This window comes from Schistosoma haematobium, chromosome 7, assembly GCF_000699445.3.
Source record: "Schistosoma haematobium chromosome 7, whole genome shotgun sequence".
Classification (NCBI taxonomy): Eukaryota; Metazoa; Platyhelminthes; class Trematoda; order Strigeidida; family Schistosomatidae; genus Schistosoma; species Schistosoma haematobium.
Genome location: NC_067202.1, coordinates 16843136 through 16865765, shown reverse-complemented (window position 1 = coordinate 16865765; position 22630 = coordinate 16843136). Strand labels below are relative to the sequence as shown.

The following is a 22630-nucleotide window of genomic DNA, read 5'->3' as shown; positions in this document are numbered from 1 at the left end:
ACGTTTGATTGCTATCGCTTCAGCGAATTTCAAAAAATTGTAGTTTGATTGTTTGTTAATCATGTGAAAGGACTTCAGTATACTGACTTCATGTCCTCTGTCTAGGAGATGTGTTGCGATGACAGTGCTGAATGCCTTTATTCCATTTGATCTTAAACATTTCAGAATATGTACTTTGAGTTGAACGTAGGCTCTGCTTTCTCTCCTACCGATGTAACTACTTTGACAGATACATGTAAATTTGTATACACAGTAGGTGGTAACATGAAAGTGGTACCTATCAACGTTTGATTGTGTCAAAGAACATGTTGTTTTTGTACAGCAAAATCAGTTTAGCTGAAGGACAAGTTCTTGTCAATGCAGTTTTTAGTCACATATTTTGATTGACCCTGTGACATCGTCACCTTTGAATTGAAGTTGAATAACATTAGGCTTGTTTCTATTCATTGTAGTTTCTTTGGGCTTTTTCCATCTTCATATCTCCCATACTCCTTCATAAATTTCAATGGGAATCCGTTATTCTTTAAACATCTTTCCAACATTCATTACTTCCTCTTCTGGTGTATCGGCAGTACATACTCATTCTCTTCTGTGGAATAGTGTTTGAACAAGTGGTGTTTTGTGTAACTGATTGGAGAAAATCAATTGAGATTGAGATCAATCAATCAATCCTATTCCATATTGACTTTCTTATAAACTGAACGTTGAACTACTTCATCCATCCTTCGTTTCATTGCGATATCTAGAGCAAAATGGAACTTGTTCTGATTTTCATGTCCCATAGTAAACTGGATATTTGGATGGACTTCGTTGAAATGTTTCAGAAGATTTGTCAATCTCTGTAACGATGTTGATTGTAAACGGCTGATAACAAACGACTTAAGGAAATCAAATTGAACAGTTGCAGTTTCTTTATCCATGTATTCCAATCAAATATCAGCTATCTCTCTGGACATCATCATCATCATCATCATCATCACCATGATATTCATTATAGGAAAGGAACTAATTAGAGATGAACATTTTCCCATTTTATTCCATTGTCCATTATAATCGATTGTCGTTTACTCTCCCCCCGTTCCCCGATCTATTCAGTTGTGAATAGAAAATGTTCATTGAATAATTAGATGTGTAATTACCTATTGGTAGTAGTTATTAACTAACTACCTAATGACCTAATTAGATATCATATTAATGATTCATGAATTGAAATCAACTAATCATTGAATCTATTAGTGTAAATGAGTGAGTGAGTGAGTGAGTGAGTGAGTGAGTGAGTGAGTGAGTGAGTGAGTGAGTGAGTGAGTGAGTGAGTGAGTGAGTGAGTGAGTGAGTGAGTGAGTGAGTAGAGATAAAGATGATCCACCTTCTTATGGATCTGTGTGTTTTGTGGAGTTCACTAACTGGTCAGCTTTCGATTGAATGATGAATTTACTTTGCTCGATATTCAAGACTGAAAGTGTGTAAATATACACACGAACACAAACCCATTTGGATTCAACTACAGTGATGAAATGAAAACAGTCAGATTGAAGTTCTGTTTGATCATGCGAGTAATTTGAAATACGGTAACGAATAGGTTGTTACTTATTAAGAGTTATGTGGGAATGGAATCAAACCAACCATCAATATTTAGTTAGGTATTATGACACTAGAAATAGGTGAACTTGTCAAGACTGAAGAATAAGAATAAATCTTAATGATTGTTAATAGGATGATAATGCAGTGATTGGTGTATTTAATGAAAAGTAGATGGAAACACAAGGGACGGGTTCTAGTGAGTTCTAATGAGATCCCATAACAGATGCAGTTGAATTCGCATCGAATATGATACAACTGTTTGTACACAGAAGTTAATCGATACAGAATGACGAATATGATGGATTGTTTGAAGTTAGACATGAACACCGTTGAATGTCGGTTCAGTGGTGTAGAGATTAGAAGCTAACGTGTGAGACTCGATCTTCTAGGTTTGATTCCCTGTGACAGGAACATGGATGATCCATGATGAGGAGTTTGATACTACAACAAAACACTCGTTCAATATTTCCTGGTTTTGATTGTTGATCTAGTCAAGATCAGTTGGTGATTCAAAATGTTAGAATGGAAATATATTCATTATAGTAACATGATTTATTTATTACCTTCTCAAGACGACAAAGTTGTTTAGAATTCACTTCAAAGAACCCCATCTATTCATATCACCCAAATGACTACACAGGATTCTTCCATTCTAAGCTTAACTCTCAACCCTATTTTCATACTTCATACGTTTATTAATTATGCAGAAAGTATATGAGGATTCTAATTCTTTCTATTTAGTGGTGAATTATTGGTTCGAATCTCCCTCCAATTTACTGATTGGCTTATATCTGGTTGAATTTCCATGAGATGATTTGTAAAGTCACTGAAGATCGTTTCAGATTCCACTGTTAGTTATATTCCATCTATTCAATCTAACTTAAATGTTGTGTTTTACAAGTCGTTGTTTTCCAGTAGTTGATATGTTCGACTTATCTCTCATGGGGAATGTTTACTAACAGTTGAGGTGTTATAACTACCTTTTCCATCCATCATGTGTTGAATAGTTTACACAATGAACTGATTTTATTTAGGTTATCGTTTAAGATCAAGAATTGACCGGCAGCCTTTCTGTCCATGTTTTACTCACTCACGACTAAAACACAAGGGATTGAACCCAGAACATTGGGTATCGCATTCGAAACCTTGATCACTAGACAACTGAGACAGTATTCGATGGTTGTAATGTTCTATTTTTTAAAAACTTAATCTCATACTAGGACGAAACTATTGTTCAGTAGTTTCAGGTTTACATTGGTGATCTAGCTAAGATTAATTTGCGATTTTCACCTATCAAAGTTCTGCAATTTTATGGGGAGATTGAATGTCGTGGTTCCGATTTCCGTATGTGGGGTCGTACATGTTCACTATTGTGCAGTCCCATACTAGTTCAAATCGGCCATCCAGTACTTACAGGTTTTCAGCAGTGGTTTATCTAAGATCAATTCGTGATTTCAGCTGTGTAAATACATGTGTTCGACAATAAATCGATAGAATTCAATAAATTCATCAATTTTGTATTTCTATACCGGATGTACATCATATTGTTGCAAAACAATTATCCTATTTATATATTTATAACTTAATTGTGTACAGTATCCAGTATTTAGTTACTTAGAGTTATGTAAAACAATAAAATGTTTTCATACTTATCGAAAGAGGAATGAAACATTAGAACCGCTTATTTACAATCATTTGTTCACTGAACAGTGACCGAGTACTAATCGGTGTCTATCGGTCAGCATTTAGAGGGACGTAAAATAGACGACTTTACTCTGTGATTAATTAATCGTAAAATATATATCATAATCCTCCAAAGGGTCAGCTTCAGCCAAAATAACTTAGTGATAACGTCTCTGACTCTAACGTTAAGTGACAGGTTCAAATCTACAAGGGTGTATCTGTCTCATCAGGATCATCGATACACTTTTCCGACGAGTGTTAATTAGCCCCAAATAGAGTAAGGTTTACCATCAGCTACCTGCAACCACCACGCTAAATCTCAACTGAATACCCGAAAGGTTGAGTTGCTTTAACCAGTGGTCATATTGCTACATGATCGATATAATTTGATCAACACTACAATCAACTTGACATACATAATATTAGTCACTAAATTGGAATTATCTTCAATCAGGGCATAAGTTAGTAACGTCAGAATTGATTTATTTAATCTCCAACGAAAATGTTCACATTTCCACCCAAGTGGTAGATAGTAAGTCATGATATATTGTTTGCAATCACTTGAATTGACATTGTCTCCACTTTTCTAAGTTACAATTGATGGTTAAGGTTAGGAATTAGATTTAGGGTTTTCATCACGAACTGATGTCAAAACATTATTTAAACAAATGGATGAATGAATTTCGCGCCGAAATCTAAGACCTGTTATCTTAAATCTGATTGTCATTGTGGTGGATTTAATGGAAGCGTTTAATAATAAACATACACGTTTACTATACTTTTAAATTTGATTAAAAAGAAATGTTTTTTTATCGTTGAATTTATGAGTCGATGTAAGCTAGACCATCGTGAAAAACTTGGAAGTATTGGACAGAAGCATGGAACTCCTCAACAATAAGCGTCCACGATCCCTCTTGTGACGTTCGAACCCGGAACTTTCGGTCTCGTATACGAACGCTTAACCTCTAGGCCATTGATCAGGCATCCAAAAGGTGTTAATGTCTAACTTCCATCGATCCATGAATGGCTGCGCAACCATTCATCCATTATGTGGGGTAGATTCCTGTCTCTATCCGACATTGATTAGACACTACTTGTCACAACTTCTCACTAGAACATCAGGAAATCGTCTTAGATTCAGTCATTAGTGTGCACTATTAAGATCACTACAATCTCCACAAAAACCTTATTCTCATCAAATAAAAGGAATAGACCAGTTATCTTATACTTCGATAGTTCTTTATAGCATGTTGATAAAAAACATTCGTTTGAATAAAAACTCATGATGACACTATTGAAAATTATTGAATATTAAATTATATAAGATTTTCATTGTTTAACTCATCAACTGTTCTTAGTTAGGTCAACATTGAAAATGAAGGAGATCTAGGCAGCTGTTTCCTTCTAGTATTTCGTTCCTCATCAGTATAACTTAGACATGACTTGGATACGTGTAATCGGATATAAGAACTTGATTTTCTCATGTGAATGTTCATTCTCTGAATCACGGATTAGGCTTTCAGTTTTTCATTGGTAATCTAAGTGACATCAGTTTTTGATTTAACCACTACGATACGTCTACAACTTTCCATGAAACGCAATATACATTTTGTTAAGAATTGTAAAAATGAACAAACATGGATGTTGGCTAGCAGTGGGATTCAGGGTCCGTGCCATGTCGCACTATTTCGGGCTCGTCATCTGGATGTACCTGCATCCCCGAATTGATGTTCACTCAGGCAAACGAACCCAGTACCGTTCGTTTTAAACTCCACTTAACCACTGAGTCTTGATGACCAGTGGGTGGAAATTTAAATTCATTTGTTAGTGTTTGCCTGAATCCTGAATTGGGTCCTGGATTCCACTGCTAGTTACCATCCACTTTTGTTGATAATAATAGTAACTTAACGCAATATCGAGGCAGTCCACATAGAATGCACATATGCCAACAAGAGACTGATAAAATGCAGTCCTAAATAACAATGGGAAGATACAAGTAAACAATACCAAATGAATTCATACAGTGAATACTTCATATGTAAAATGTCAATCAATTGTCTCAGACTTCATTGTTCTTTCGTTTCCACATTAATCATTCCCTATTCTTATTCTCTTTTCTTTTGCCGTGTATTTCACTGTCGATTGATGATGATACATACTACTCATCATTCATACAATCAACATTAAAAATAAAACTAAGATTTTACATCTAAACCAGATCGATAGTTCATTATTGTTTATAAATGATCTGATTACTATCAGAATGGGTTTTGTGGAGATCGTGGATGCGCACTGCTGAGAAGTCCCATACTGGGACGAAACGGCCGTCCAGTGCTTCCAGGTTTTCCATGGTGGTCTAGCTTCAATTGACTCATGATTTCAATCTGATCTGATTACGTCATAATTTCACCAATTCAAACGAAGTAAATGAAAAGGTACCCGCAATAAGAAATAATTTCACTAAATAAAATGATTGATAATTTGGTGAGACGTTAATTTATGAATGACCTTTGAGCAACAGCATATTGACCTTGAAAGTGTTCACCTACTAACCAGGACCAAATGAGGGTTATAAACCTGTGTGAAGAATTAGAATTATGATTTATAATTGATGGTTAAAGGTTAAGAATTAGATTTAGGGTTTCCCATCATGAACTGACATCAGTTATAATACCAAAACTCTATTTATCCAAATGGATGAATGAATTTCGCGCCAAAATCTGGGACCTGTTGTCGTAAATCTGATTGGTTCGTCTATAAATTATAATCTCGCTGATATTTCTTTATCATTTGTTTGAATCTATTCATTATTAAAGATTGAGTTTTGGCATATATGAATCATGAGTAAATTATCTTACAAGTTTAGATCAAAGCTGGATAGTGGTAAACAACGGAATCCAGAATAAACGTTTCGTTCTATTTAGGACGTATCGTTTGAGTATACCAACAACCCAGTGTTGGTACTCATATTGGAGCTCAAACCGAATAAATTTAACTTCAAATGATTAAATCATTATACACCAATTGATCGAATGCAGATGGCTGTTAATTTATGCAACAGCATCGATGGAAAGATTTAAGCACGATCAAATAAATAACAACATTCATTATCAATACACAAGCTTGTAGTTATCTGGATTCAATCAATTAGTGCATAATGACTTGATCATATAAAGCTAAATGTATTCGGTTTGAGCCCCAGTGTAAATATTGATATTCAACTGATAAGTCCTACATAGGACGAAACGCTCATTCTAGACTCCACTATCTGTCACTATGGAATTTTAAAATAAAGTTTTACGACAATTTGAATTAAGTTTTACTAATTATATCAGATGCTTAAAGGGAATCGATGGAATGTTTTATACTAAGATATCGTTCCAGTTGACATTTAATAACTAAGATCATATGAAATCTCATAGGATTGAAATCTGGCACATTGAATGTTTTAGTCATTGGGAGAGTAAAATAAGTTATTCACGTTTCAAACGACCTTGATCAACGCTGCTGAAACCTATGGTAAATACCACTAAACCAGGGTACACACAGTCTAGCACGAAGACAGATGCGTACTTCATTAAATGTTTTTGGGTTATGGTAATAATTCTTTCTCAGGTTCACCTACGGAAACCTTGTTATGACTTTCACTTCCTCTAAATAATCAAATTAGGTCATCTTCTCAGCACCAATGGAGCGACAAAGCGACTACAATAACAACAACAACAATCCAAAGACCTCACTAAATCATTCAATCGGTAGTAACAACGGGCGGTGTGATCATTGCCTAGATGATTATGTCAAATAATAGAAACTAATGTCACATTTATATGATTATTATCGTGAATCGAATTCAATCTACCAAGTTGCATTATATCCATATCTGTGAGACTGAAGGACTAGCCATTATAATTTATTAGATTACCATGAAAATTAATTAGAAGCAGTCAGAAGAATTACTTACTTACCCCAGTTACTTCCCGTAAAGGAGCATCGGCCATCCACCACGGCTCTCCATCCAACCCTGTCCTCAACAATCCTTTCCAGTTCTTTCTAGTTATTATTCATACTTTTCATATTTGCTTCTATTTCTCTATAGAATATGTTCTTTGGCCTTCCACTTTTCTGTTTCCTTTCAGGATTCCAAGTTAGTCCTTGCTTCGTGATGCAAGTCAGAAGAATGATCTAACCTTTTTCTCGTATACCAGTCGATATATATCAATTAGTTGCCTCTACAGTCTTAAGATATCTGGTATTCAAATTACCTTTATTCACTGTTATAGCCCGTTATATCATAAGTCAACTTCTATTACAACGTATTATCATTAGATCGTTACTATTGTTTAGTGAGCTTTATAAATATATATAATCAGAATGGGTTTTGTGGAGGTTTTTAGAAATTTCCCTGGTTGAAATCATGAGTCAACTGAAGCTAGACCACCATGGAAAACCCAGCTCAATGGTCTAGTTGGTTAAGCGCCTGGCGTGAGACTGATAGATCCTAAGTTCGAATTTCGCGGAGGGCGGGATAGTGGATGCGCGGCGGTGAGGAGTCCCATACTAGGACGAAACGGCCGTCCAGTGTTTCCAGGTTCTCCATGGTGGTCTAGTTTCAATCGACTCGTGATTTCAACCAGTGAAATATATGTAACATAATAATACAATTTTAGATTATTCTATGTTTAAACACTAAACTAAGATAGAAATACAATTACGCTACATTCTACTTTGTTGTATACAGATAGATGCATTCGTAAATGAAAAGTATAATTAGAATTCAGAATCAGGTTTCTTGTCAATCTGATCTACTAAAAGGGTTTATTATCTTAGGTATGAAGACATTTGATATCCAATGATTTTGAACTTGTATCTTATTAGTATCATTGACACACTAGATCATTTTACTCTGTAACAGTAGGCATGAGTATAACTACGAACCAGTTGACATTGAGGTCCGATTAGCCTAACAGTTCATTAACTACTCAGACTCTTCTTTTTTCCTCAAATTAACGTTGAGTAGAAAATAACAAGACAGTGGGATAAATGTTTTTATCTGAAGATTTCACCAACTCATTAACGTACAAGGTTATGTACTCAGATATTTGAACTACAAAGGCCAATAAAATAGAAAATGCAATGCTTGCAGAAATCGGAATGTACAACTCATCTTTAAATTATAGCGGTTTTTGAATAGAAGATATGGATCATACTAAAGCTTCAGATTTAAAGGAATAAAGGAATGTGGTTAGAATGGGGATTTGTGGAGATTGTAACATTTTCACAGTTGAATTCACTACGATCAGAAACCTGGAAGCACTGAAAGACCTTTTCGTCCTAGTATAGGACGCCCCCCTCAGAAGTGAACACTCACGATTCAGCACGTGAGACTCGAACCTATGACCTTCGATCTAGAGCGCGAATCTTAAACATCTGGATCACTGAGCTATCCTCCCAATCTATTCAATGTCAAACCTGGATTTGATTAGCCTCTCTTAACATATTAGTTCCTTAAAGTGATTCTTCCACATTAATTCCTTTAAAATGTTGACACCTATGAATCTTCCTACATTGACTTGAATATTGACTTTGGATACTATCTGAGGTTGCTATAATACAATAGTGAAATACTTTAAACTGGAGGGGTTCGAATTATCTTTCAATATGTCACTATCTGATAAAGGAGGATATGAAAAACTATTTTATTTTTGTAACCACACAGTATTAAACTTTCAATGTATAAAAATCTTATTAATGCTTGTTATCACAAATAGATTATACTTTGGATAATGCCTAATAATAGAATGGATAATACACGTTTCATCCTATCAACTAAATGCATTTCTAATGTAACATTGATGTGAATACTGAAACTAGAACGAAATGACTCTCATTTGATGAATCGATTGGCTTCCTATTCAATTGTTCTATTTTAATGTATACATTCACACTGGAATATAGGTTTATTCAAGGAATGCATCCTAAAGTAGGACAAAACATGTGGCCTGTATTATGTATTAATTAAAGCTAGACCACTATAAAAAACTTGGAAGCACTAAATGACATTCTTCCTAGTGTTGGACTCCTCAGCAGTGTGTATCGACGATCCCGCATACACGGCTCGAACTCATAACCTTCATTCTCATGTGCAAATGCTTAACCTCAAAACTATTGAGCCGGAATTTGTTATGAGATAGTGGTGGATAGTGGTAAAATTTCGTGGATGCCAGTTCAGTGGCATAAAAGTTCTAGGTTCGAATCCTGCAGAATGCAGTTCAACACTAAAATGAAATTACTCTCCAGTTTTTTCAAGTTTTCTATAATAGTCTAACTCATCAATTCAGCTATTAAAGATCTCCAACCCACACCTCCATTTTCTAATAAAAATAATAATCCGCCATGGGATTTCAGATACTTTTTTTTGTACTAAAAACTTTATTTATGTTATCATAATAAATAAATAAATAAGAAACACGGGAGACAAAAACAAACACTCCCATGTGTCAATTTTCTTAAATAAACTTGTGAAAACAAAAGTTAAGGGGGGGGGATATGTGTGCATGTGTGCATAAGTGTGTATGTATGTGCATGTGTGTGTGTTTGTGTGTGTAGAATTAGATCGTTAATCTGATGTGAAAAAACCCATCTCCCCCCTCCCTCTTTTATTATGTAAATAAATATATGTATCCATCCTATAGATTTATTGATTTTTGAATCATAATTAATTCACAATTAAACTTAAGGTAATTTTCATGTTATATAAGGTTAATTTCAATTCAATGATTACCCCTTTATAAAGAAGGATACAAAGTATAAACTATTCAATACAAAGAAATATAATTGAATCATTTAGTTTATCTAATCTATCCATATGCTTATTTTATGTATTCACTTGTTATTTTCTGATATGAAAGGATTGTTAATGATCATCTCTACAATCGGTAAACTGATGATTGATAGAGATTAATTGTTCTCTAACATTTTTAAAAAAATTGACCTAGTTCATTGTTAATATATAAATTTCAATAGAATAGATACAATTAAGCGGATTATATATGTATGAATATCTTGGTATGATTGAAAGTGATGGAGAATCAGTTTTTTTGTTGTTGAAATAATCTCATATAGTTACATGGATACAAAGAAGTTCTATTGATTATCTTCTTGTACTATGGGTGTTGTTTAAGAAATTGAGAGAATGAAAAACGAATGTCTCACAGGAGCTGTAACCGGGTTAGTAGATATAGAGGATCCAAGTAGGGGAGTCGGATAACGTTGACTTTAAACTGATGGTGCACATGGGGGGTCCCAGTATCTTGAAGGAGCAAATAGCGTCTGAACCAATTGTTGGTCACCGGTTATCATGGGATTGCATCTAGTAACGTTGGTCCACTGCCTTATGGATTAGGCCTATAGATCGAAGGCTCTGATTGTGGTCCTTTAAGAAAACCACCTGTTTTGGTTTGGGCACCCTGCTAGTATCCTAGCCCACACATAAATCAACTGAGTTGTGTGGTGCATATGTATTCCTTACTCCTTTGTACCAATATTTTTATATTCAAATTAATAAATGTTGGTTATGTGGATAAAAAGTTGATCATTCAATGAAACATTGTTTAAATGATTAAAATTATAAATCATTCATTATATAATCACTATGTAGTAACTAACGTTTGTTTTCTTTAGTCCTTAACGTTAATATGATACTGATCATTAGTCAGTAACCAATTAACGTATGGTTATCTCTTCATAGTTCGCTATGTCTTAGATAAAGTATAATATAGTTGTTGAATATCTAAATGTTATCATGACTAGTTAACTAAATTATGATAATCGAACATTACAAGTGAAGGGTATTGGGTTCGACTATTAGTGAACTATAAATAAATCCAGATAATTACTTGTAAACTGTTTGAAAGTCACTAGCGAAAACATAGTCAATTTCGAGATGTTTATCTAAGAAGAGTTTATATTGAAAGTATAGTACGTTGTATTCTTACAAATCAATGAACTACCGTCAACCTTTGGTATCAGACTGTGCCTTATTAATGATAGGCTAGTCTTTTTAGTTATTAGGTATGATGATTCTTAACAGTTTTAAAACAACTTAGTATGGTATAGATGGGATGTGGCCAGTGGTGGAATCCAACCAGAGTTTAATGTCGTCCTATTTGAGATTTACCAGTTGGATATGCCTGACATATCCCATAGTTAATGTCCACTCCGTTAATCGGACCCAGTACAGTTCGCTTTAAACGCAAACGCGTTATCCATTTAGCTATTTAATCCAAACAACCACTCATTTGTGCAATAGATATGAGATCTGATTCAATGTGAATTAGCTTGAATTATCCAAGTATTAATAGTTTTCGACTAAAATGTGATCAGTCTTAACTGACATTTGTGTATCTTATGAGGATTACCTAGACAGAGCAATTGTGGCGCAATTTAGTTTAGAACAGACTGGATGTATCCAGCACTAGAATCCAAAACGCTCGTCATATGAATTTACCAAGCCATAAGTGAGTAACTATCTGGATACAGTAGTCAAATGAATAACGCATTGGCGTTTAAAGCGAACGGCACTCGGTCCAAGTACCGGAGTGGACATCAACTATGGGATATGGCAATTACATCCAACTGATCAGTCGTAAATAGGATGATATGATACGCGTCCTGAATTTCACTGGTAGCTACATCCGACTTATTCTATACTACCTTATGTCATGATCGCTTTATCAAGGTAATCCGCATAAGATGCTCATATGTTAACCATGACTGATCAAAGTTTAGTCAAGAATGATCAGTAATGGGATAATCCAATCCATTTTCATTCAAATTACCTAATAACTAAAAAGACTTGCCTATCATTAATCAGTCATAGTCTGATACCAAATGTTGACGGTAGTTTTCCCATTCAAAGTGTTTATCAGCATAGGACTTCATGAAGTTTATAGAATTTTTTTTGTTTTCAAGTCATGAACTGATCTTAGTTAGATCATTATTACTATAGTACTATTAATGTCTATGTATTCACAAACATGCAATCGGTAATAAGATCCAGGACCTTCAGTTACATTTACGAACCCTTAATATCTGGATCACTGAAGCGGTACGCGAGTTTTTTATTATTTGATTTAAACCCATAATAGAACGAAACAGTTGTCCAGTGTTTCCTGGTTTTCAATTGTGCTCTAGCTATGATCAGTTCGTGATACGAACGATGAAAACTCTACAATCTCAACAAAACCATAAACTGTTAGTAATCGTGTGTTCACTAGTAACTAGCCTCTAGATGTAACTCTTATCCCCCAAATGCCCTGGTACGGCCGAGGGTGGAGAGAGTTAGCTCTCCCACTCCAAATGTTCTCACATGGCCACACCTATAGAGCCACTACCACGCAAGTCTACTCACTGCCTTCTCACGTTACTAAACAGACACCAAAAATTTTCAGCTTACATGACGGATATGATAAATAATTATTAAGAACTAGAAAGTACTAGACTACAGTTTCTTCATATTACGGGACAAGCTAGCACAAATCCTAAACACATATTCAGTTTGAAAGGATATTTTCTTTATCAAGGAGTTTACATTTTGGACTTTAGTTCGATCACAGTATGATATAACAATCCTTCAGTAATGACTGTCACATTCAGAACATAGTTGTATTCCATCAGTCATTATGTGGTGTGTGCTACTAATGTCGATAGATATAAGTAGTATGTATCAACAATCGAAAGGGAAATGCTTGGAAACAGAAGATTAGGAAGATCGGAGAAAAGAGAACAAGAACAAAGAATGATTGCTGTGGAAGCGAAGAAACAATAAAGTCTGAGACGATTGATTGAGAAGTATTTAAAGTATGATTCTCAGATTCTAGTAAGAGATTCCATAATTTTGTATTCAATTACATCTGACTGTCCTCACTTGTGTTCTCAACCAATACAGTTATAGCCTGAAGTTAATCCCTATATAGTACAGGATCAATAATATCTGATATCGTTTTGCTAAGATTTTCAAAAAGTATATACCTAAAACCTGACATGGGATCATGCCATCACCTTTCAAGTATCCTAGTAAGCATGGTAACATTAAATGATTGTCAAATAAAAACAAAAATTTCATCATATTCTGTAAGCGTTGAATTCAAGAGTTCATCTAAACTAGACTATGATTGAAAAACTTGCAAACATTGAACAGTTGTTTCGTCCTAGTATAAGACTCTTAAACAGTGTCTATCCACGATCCCACATGCAAGACTCAAACCCAGGACCTTCGATTTTGTACACTAGTGTGATTCAGAATGAATTTTAATTATATTTAGGACTAGTTATCATTTGAATATACTTGATCATATTCACACCGAAACTTGAGCTCATTGTTCTTTGCTTCAAGGACCAGTACAAAACAGAGCCTAGAAACACTGGACGACCGTTTCGTCTTGTTGCAGATCTCCTCAGTAGTGCATATTCATGATCCACCTCGCGGAATTTCAACCCGGGGCCTTCGGTCTCGAATGCGAACGCCTAAAACTTAGACCATTGATCCAACATCTAACGGTAATAATGTCTAACTTCAACCAATCCACAAAATTGTGCTACCATCTCCCATTGTATTGAGTTAGATACTTGTCTCTACCTGATACGGATTAGCTCCACTGCTCACAGCTTCGCACTAGAACTCCATGAATTCCCTCACGAAGCTAGTCACTAATGAGTAAATAGTAATTATCACTATGGAACAAAACGGCTGTCCAGTACTTCCAGGTTCTTAATAATGATTCTCCACCATCTCAAGATCAGCCGATTCATGATCTCAATCAAAAAACGTCATAAACTTCACAACCTCATAATGAAAAAATAGAAGAAAAAATCTAGTGTTCACCTCATCTAAACTATCCCTTCATACTGTTTACTCTTAATTGTTATCATTTCATGATTTCAATGAAAGAGAGAAAAGAAAATTAAAAAAGAGAAAGAAACAATGAAACAATAAAAAAAGAAAATCAAATTTGAAGAAAAAAATTGGCACCCAAAAACCATATTGTTCCTTTTTTCTTTTTTCTTTTTTTATTTTAAAAAAGGCAAAACTCTTTTATTTTTCTCCCACGAATTTGAAAAGAAATTAATTAACTGAAGAGATTCGTACAAACAAAGACGAAATTAGTTTTTTTCTTTTCTTTATTATAAACTATCAAGATACTACTGATGATAATAATAATAGTGAAAAAAAACACAAATAATTAAGACTAAAACTTAAGGTGGATTACAGTACTACTACTACTACTATTATTATTATTATTATTACTATTGAGATGGTGGAGAGGGTTTGTAGTTCAGGTAGACTTCTATCTGGAGTTTTGTGCTGCTGATGATAATGTCGTTCAGAAGAACGATGAAAACTCTACGACCAAACTATCCAGTTCAGAGAACAAAACCCCATCAACATGTGTGTGTGGGGGGAGTGTGCAAGAAGGTGCAAACAATTTATTCTCCTCATATGTGTAATTATGTGTTATATATATATATATATATATATATATATATATGGTGAACTGGTGATTGATCTCGCATTGGTTGTTCATGTGTGTGTACATGTGTTTGTGTGTGTGTCTAGCTCACTACTTACTATTCATGAAAGCCAATTTTAATTAAATTATTATTAATTACTTTTTTGTAACCAAATTTCTATTGAAATTTCTTAATTGAATAAGGTGTGTGTGTGAGAGAGAGAGAGAGAGGGAGAGAGTGTGTGTCCTCTTGGAGATGACCAAGACATAGCAACAAATACAATTGAAAATAGAATAGAAAAGAATAAAAGAAAATAAAACCAAAAAAAATTAAGCAAAGATAGATAGTGGCTAGTAGTGTAATCCAGTTTGACGCGAGTTTCATCCTATTTGGGACTCGTCAGCTGGATGTACCTGTTTGACTGGTTTTTTTCACAGTTGGGTTCATGATTCAATGTAAGCTAGACTACCATTGAAAACCTGGAACTGGCCGTTTTGTCCTAGTATAGAACTCCTCAGTAGTTCACATTCACGATTCCGCATGTAGGACTCGAACCAAGGACATTTGATCTCGCATGTGAATGTTTAATTTCTAGATCAGTGAGTAAGTAAGTAAGTAAGTAAGCAATTAGTAGTAGTAAATTTTATGAATAAACCAATCAACCCTAAAAAGCGTTCTTACATGATAACTCACATTATTTTATAATAAAAACCTCAATCGTAAACGGTGAGATTATACTTTATGGACGAACTAAACAGATATAAGATAATAGGTCTTGAATTTCGGCGCCAAATCCATCCATCCATTTTGCTAAATAGAATTTTCGTATTATACATGGCATCAGTTCGTGATGGAAACTCTAGATTGAATCCCTTACCCTAACCATCAACTGTATATCATAATTCTAACTCATTATACTGGTTTATAACCCTCTTTTAATGCTATTTAGTAGATGGATATTCTTAAGGTCATTTTACCATTTCTCAATGGTCATCCATGAATTATAGTCTCATCTTTTAAACTCTTAAGCTTAAATCCATCTAGGACTTTCAAAAATGTTCCAGGATTCTTCTAAGAGTTGAACATAATAAACAATCGATATCCATTAGAACAAACTTATAAGTGATTTCGTTTTTGACAATTTATAGGTTGAGTAATCTGTCGTTGAAAAATCATTTGAATTGATTCTAAACTCTCCCTTATACTTATACTTTTACTTATTACAGGCATAATTATTAACTTACTACATAATTCTTTTGTAGGGCCCTTTAATTTATCGTTATTTAATCGTCATTTAGATCGAATAATGCTGTCGTAAGGGCTCTCCACCTTAGTGGCCCGATATCTGACTCCAAAGAGATTGTAATGATGATTGTTGTTGAAATATATATGTCACCTATCCTCGTATAGAATCATCGACTTTAATCGCGTTAGTCAATAACGGAATTAAATAAGTCGAATAACGAGAATGGACTTGTGAATACATATATTCTGTGTATGAAGCGAATAGAATAGAGAGAAGCGGAACGACGCACAGGGAAGATGGTGGGCAAGCCAACTCCGATTTAACCAAGCGTTAATTAATAGTTATAGTTACACAAAAGTAAGTTACAGACATGTGATGAGTAATGGGATAAGAAATGTACACACACCTATGCACTCATATAAAAACAGTCAAGATTGATAAGCGAATGTGACTCAAGTAGAATGAATAGAATGGGCTGTCCGAAAGCTAGAATAAGGTATATGGGTTTAACATAATAACCAACACTACACTTTTCTTTTTCTTTTTTCATTTTAGATTCTATTGTCTTTCTCTTTGAACATGATTCAATGTTCGATCTTGTCAAACAAACACACACACATATATACAAATAAAGTAAGTTATCTTAGCTTTCTCACAATTGATTGATCACTGGGTGGTGATCAATCTCATGCTTGTCTAGTCCTTATTAGTGCAGATCGAATGCTATCGATCATGTTGCAATGTGGCCACCAGTCTAGGTGACTCGACACTGCGGGCACTATGTATTGAGATTTAGATGATGGTTGGAGGTAGTCAACAGGATCTCGTGTCACCCAGCTTCACAGTCAAAGACGTTACCTCTGACTGTGAAGCTGGGTGACACGATATCGAATCCGTCAGGGAGCACCAGTTCCCCCAAGATTACAGGTACACCTTGCTGACGAGTGCCAAGTAGCACGAAACCCGGGTCCAGGGTTTCCTGTTGACTACCTCCAACCACTATCTTATCTTAGCTTTCTATTGTAATTTATACAATTCATATGTTTCATCGATTTTGTTGATTAATCATCAATCAATATGGTAAATATTATCGATTATAATTGGTAACAATATTATTGATTCATTGAAATTAGAAATATAAACCATCAAATTATAACTTAGTAGTCTCAGTCAGTCAGTCAATCAGCTACAACGTAGGACCAGGCACAAATGTGCATCGGTCCAAGTTGTCATATTTCATTAGCACAACAAGATGAATACCTGATTCATAGAGGTAGTCACTCCAATGGTAATAATATATAAAAGAAAGACTGAATATAAGGATATAGTATAGGAAGAGAGAAATATATAAAGCAGTTTAAATATCATAGATTAGGGGAAGACAACACTCGGAAAACATCACTCAAGACCACTCAGACTTAATAGTCAAGAAGTTAAGAGTTCTTTGTAAGATCTTAAGTATCTAGAATGACTTGTCTAAGTAAAGTTATCTCAAAATGAGAAACAAAACTCACAAAATTCAATAATGTCAGAAACTCTTATTTAGTTACTTAATTACTTACTTACATCTGTTACTCCCAGTGGGGCATACACTGCCAACTAGCATTCTCTAACCCACTCTGTTCTGGGTCTTTCTTTCTAGTTCTATCCAATTATTGTTCATTTTTCTCATGTCTGTCTCTATTTCTCACTGTAATTTGTTTTTTGATATGCCTCTTCTCCTTTGGCCTTGAAGATTCTCATTTTACTAAAAATGAGTTGTTTTGTAATCGCTTACGTTTTTATGTAACATTCTATCTTGGATTTTTTTGATTGAGATCATGGATCAATCAATGTTAGACAACTATCGTAGTAAGAGACTGGTGAATAGTGCGCATCGATGATCCCTCACGTTGGACTCGAACTTAACCTATAGACCACTGAGCCTACATTTAACCGTGTAAATGTCTAACTTCCACCATTCCATCATATTGCACCACTGTCCACTATTATATTCAGTCAGTAATTGTCTCATAACAGACACTGATCACGGCTTCTCATCATATTAACTCCATCAAATTCATCTTCGAGCTAACCACTAGTGAGCCAATTGTAATTATCAGTATAGGATTGTTGAGATTGTTGAGTTTAGATTGATATCATCAATGGATGAATGTTAGATCACGATTGAAAAGCTGAAAGCAGTGGACGATAAACTTTTCCTAGTATAGAACTGGTAAACATCAAGTATTGATGATCCTACATGTAGGACTCGAATTACAGATCTTAAATCTCACGTATAAACGCTTAATCTCTAAACCACTAAACCGGTATCCAACAATGTCAATGTTTAATTTCAATCAATCAATCAATCAATCAATGATGGTCTAACATTGATCGATTCACGATCTCAATAAAAACAACAACAAAAAAAAAACATACTTAACAATCACCACAATCCCAAGCCGAAAACTTTTGGGATCTTACTATTTTTATCTGTACAAATCTATTCACATTAGAAGATATATCGTTCTTTCTTCCATTTTCTTCTTCTTCTTCTTCTTCTTCTTTTTCTTCTTCAAATTTTCTCATTTATCATATTCTACATTTGAAATGAAAATATAATGAATTATTATTATGATTCCCCCTGAATATTCTATCCAAAGACACTTACTATTTATGTGTATATATATCCTTAATCATATTTACAATTCAAATAGAATCCAATTGATCACTATACTCTATTCATATTAGAAATATTTCAATGATGATTAATATGTTTATAAAAATCGATATTTCGACAGAGTTATATGTTGTCATAGCAACAATTAAAAATTAAAATCAAATTTTATTTCAGATAAATTGTGTTCTAATCAATATTGAACGATATAAACCACTAAAATAAAAAGAACTTATACAATGATGATTAATTATGTATGTTTGCATTGTTATTTAGAACTGTAATTGATCAGTCTCATGTTAGCATATCTGCATCTTGTACGGATTGTGTCGATATTGTCTTTAGGCAAAAAAATAGATAGTGACTATCAATGGAATCCAGTTTGACGTGCGTACAGTCCTATTCGGGACTATTCTGCCAAAAAGTGATTGAATGAAATATCTTCGGCTCTTTCTAAGCTTCTTAAAGATTCATTGAGTTCACCCATTAACCATCCTCACAGTGTTTTATTCAGATATCATTCTACTGAAACAGCGTTTTAAATAAAGAGTTATATTTTATTATCAGAATGGGGGATTTGTGAAGATTGTAATAATTTTAATAGTTGAATTCATGTGTCGATCTAAGCCGTGAACAGTAGAGTCCAATCTACCTCAGACAATAGATGAAGGATTACACAAGATCATAAATCGATTGAAGTTAATCAATAACACCGTTGTATGTTACTTTAGTAGCTTACATAGTTATGCGTTCACACACGAAACTTACAGTTCTGAATTCCAATTCCATGTGCAGGATCGTAGATGCACACCTTTGAGGAGTCCTATACTATAACGATATTATTTATTATTATTGTTTAAACACATAAACATTGGTGCAAGAATGCACTAAACAGATATGCGCCGCATTAATCGTTCGATATATGTGAGGGCTGCCTGGGTGCCCAAACCGAAGACGGTGGTTTGTTTTGGGGGGGCAACACCCAGAGTCTTCGATCTAAAGGTCTGATCCATAAGGCAATAGAACAACGTCGGGAGTTCCAGTTCAATGTTAGTGGGTGACCAATAGTTGGTTTATACACCATTTGTTCCTTCAGGATACTGGAGTACATGTACACCATTGGTTTGAGATGAGGGTTTTCCAACTCCTCTAGGTACATTCTCCGTTTCCAACAACCCAGTTAAAGCCCCTACCGGACATTTGTTTTTCATCCTCTCAATTTCTTAAACAACAGTAATCCCTCGAGAAGCCAGTTAGTAGTAGTAGTAGTAGCATCTCGTTGGCGGTGGTTATATGCACGTGGCTATGTGAGAGCATTTGGGGAGGAAGAGAGAGGGGAAGCATTTAAAAGGCTACTCAGACGAAATATCTCGTCAATAGCTCCAAATTTTCAATAATCGTCTAGTTTAAATCAACTCATGAATTCAACTATTCATATAACAACTAGGTACTCTAGTCTAAACCTTATTTATCTACTCAACCCATATAAACCAGAGTTGTTTTTTTTTGTTTTTTTTTGTTGAGGGAATTCATTTTTCATTTATTAAAATTGTCTAAAATAGGGAAGAATAAAAAAGAGAAATAAAAAATAGAAAAGTTTTTTTTAGATTGGACTACCACTTGGATTCGGCTTCAATTGAATATTCTCTTTCTTTCTTTCTTTCTTTCTTTTTCTTTATTTTTCTCTCTTTTTCTTTCTTTTCTGTTTTACAATTTTGATAAATTTTATGAGAAATACTTACTTACTTATGAAAAAAGGACAATAGGATAATGATATTTCCTATTCATTTCCGTTCTAGATTTTAGTCAGGTAAATCATACTTATATGTAATAAGTAGTATTGACAAAAGTTTTTGTATATAAATATGGTATGGTTAACATTACACTTTTAAGTAAGACTATAATGAATGAGAATATACAAGTGAGGATAAAGAAGTCTTGGTAAAAATCTAAGAATCCTATAGCGTACCGTCCTATTCGGAACTCGTTAGCTGCTGTCAGTTGATGTTCACTCTAGGATTCCAACCCAGTAACGTTAGCTTCAAATACTATCTCAATATTCATTTAGCTACTGAATCAACTCAGGAATGCAGGTACATTCAGCTGATGAGTCACAGATAACATGAAACATGCCTTTTGGGTTCCATTGCTAGCCATCATCCATCGTCGTTTATTAATATTTAGTTTACATACATAAAATCAAACTGTGATATAAGAATTTTGTTGAGAAGTTCCGACGTATTCCATGGAAAAGTCCTTCAAACAGCCCAGAAAATGTCGAGAAACACTATTCAATCAACATTGGATAGAAGCTTTACAGAAACATTCAGTATTCGACTATTGGTTTGAAGATTCCAAATAAATTTAGTGAGTCCTCAGTTATAAGAAGTTCGATATGAATCGTTCCATGAGTTAATTTAGCTGTCGAACTACAATCGGTTCGTCAATTAAACCATAGAACAATATCATTTCCATTCAAATAGAATACTTGTTGAAGTCTGTTTTGGATCTGTTAATGAATTCCACAAACATTCGACATGAATACAACTATAGTGAACTAGAACACTAGTAGGGACAACTAAATGTATATAGACACAAAATTACAGAATCCCTCAGTGAAATCTGAGGATCATACAGTAAATAGTTCAGTTGGAAAATGTCAATCAATCGTCTCAGACTTCATTCTGCCTTCATTTCCACAACAATCATTATTTGTTCTTGTTCTCTTCTCTTCTCTTCTCTTCGATCTTCTTAATCTTCTGCTACCACCAGTCATTTCACTTTCTGTTGATGATGTATACTACTTACATCTGTCGACATCAGTAGCATACACCACAATATGACCAAATAATCATATTCTGAATTTTTTTAAGTATTCTATTTGCCCGTTGTTGACATTCAATACTGAAATAGATCAGTACTCGTTTATATGTTGACCTTTTCGAGTTAATACTTCTATCTCACATGTAAATCCAAATTTGTTTATATAATGGATAGGGATTTATGGTTAACTACAAGAAAATCATAATTCATGTCATTTGAAATTTATAAACTGAATAAACATATGAAATAACTTGTTGATTGTAGTATAGTACTTTAAGTTATTTACTTATTGGATAGGTTAATCGCGTCCGTAATAGCCCATTGATAACATGTCAGACTGTAGAGCTGTGTGACACGGGATTGGATCCGTTAGGGAGTATCAGTTCCCTCAAGATTACAGGTACAACTTACTGACGTGTGCCAAATAGCACGAAATCTAGGTCTAGGGTTTCCAGTCAACTGCCTCCAACCACCATCTTATCTGAACATAGTACACGCAATGTCAAGTCACCTGGACTACCGGACACATTGAAATTTGGTCGATAGGATTTAATGTGTACTAACAAGTACCTGACACACATGAAATCGATCACCATCCAGTAGTCAGCCAATTGTAATTAGCATGCCAATGTTTGTTATCATGAGTCGAAACCTAAAATTCTAATGAGGAAATCAGCTTTGAGATGAAATAATATCCAACTGTCAGTTCACAGATTGAATGAAATCTATTATCAGATATTTGTTCCTTAGTTCATCGTTTTTAACAAATTATATCTTTTGTATTGATAGTAAAAATGATTTTGTCTATCATTTTAATGAAATGTGTTATATCCTTAAGGCCTGTTTATTATCACGTGATAAGATCGCCAGTCAGAACATCGACTTATTGACCGAATCAATGACGTATAAACCAGTATGAACAGCCTAGAACCTTTCTGAGTTCTTCTTGGACCTCCGATATAGTAGTTTCTTGCCTAACACAGTCGGTTTAGTCCAGAACGACAGTAACAGCCTCCGCGATATGAATCATGTATTTCAAACATTCTTGGTTTATATACAAACTGACCAGACCATATTATACCATAAAGTAGGAAATAACAACTAATCAATCAATCCAAAGTTTTCTACCT

General features: G+C 34.4%; 1 protein-coding gene across 1 annotated transcript in view; it reads left to right on the top strand.

Moving 5' to 3' along the window:
- Window positions 1–22630, top strand: part of MS3_00009722 (uncharacterized protein) — a 57121-nt gene that overhangs the window by 6384 nt on the left and 28107 nt on the right. Inside the window, exon 2 of the mRNA XM_012937906.3 lies at window positions 16574–16651. The gene's annotated coding sequence lies outside the window, so the exon portion shown is untranslated. The remainder of the gene's footprint in view (window positions 1–16573; window positions 16652–22630) is intronic.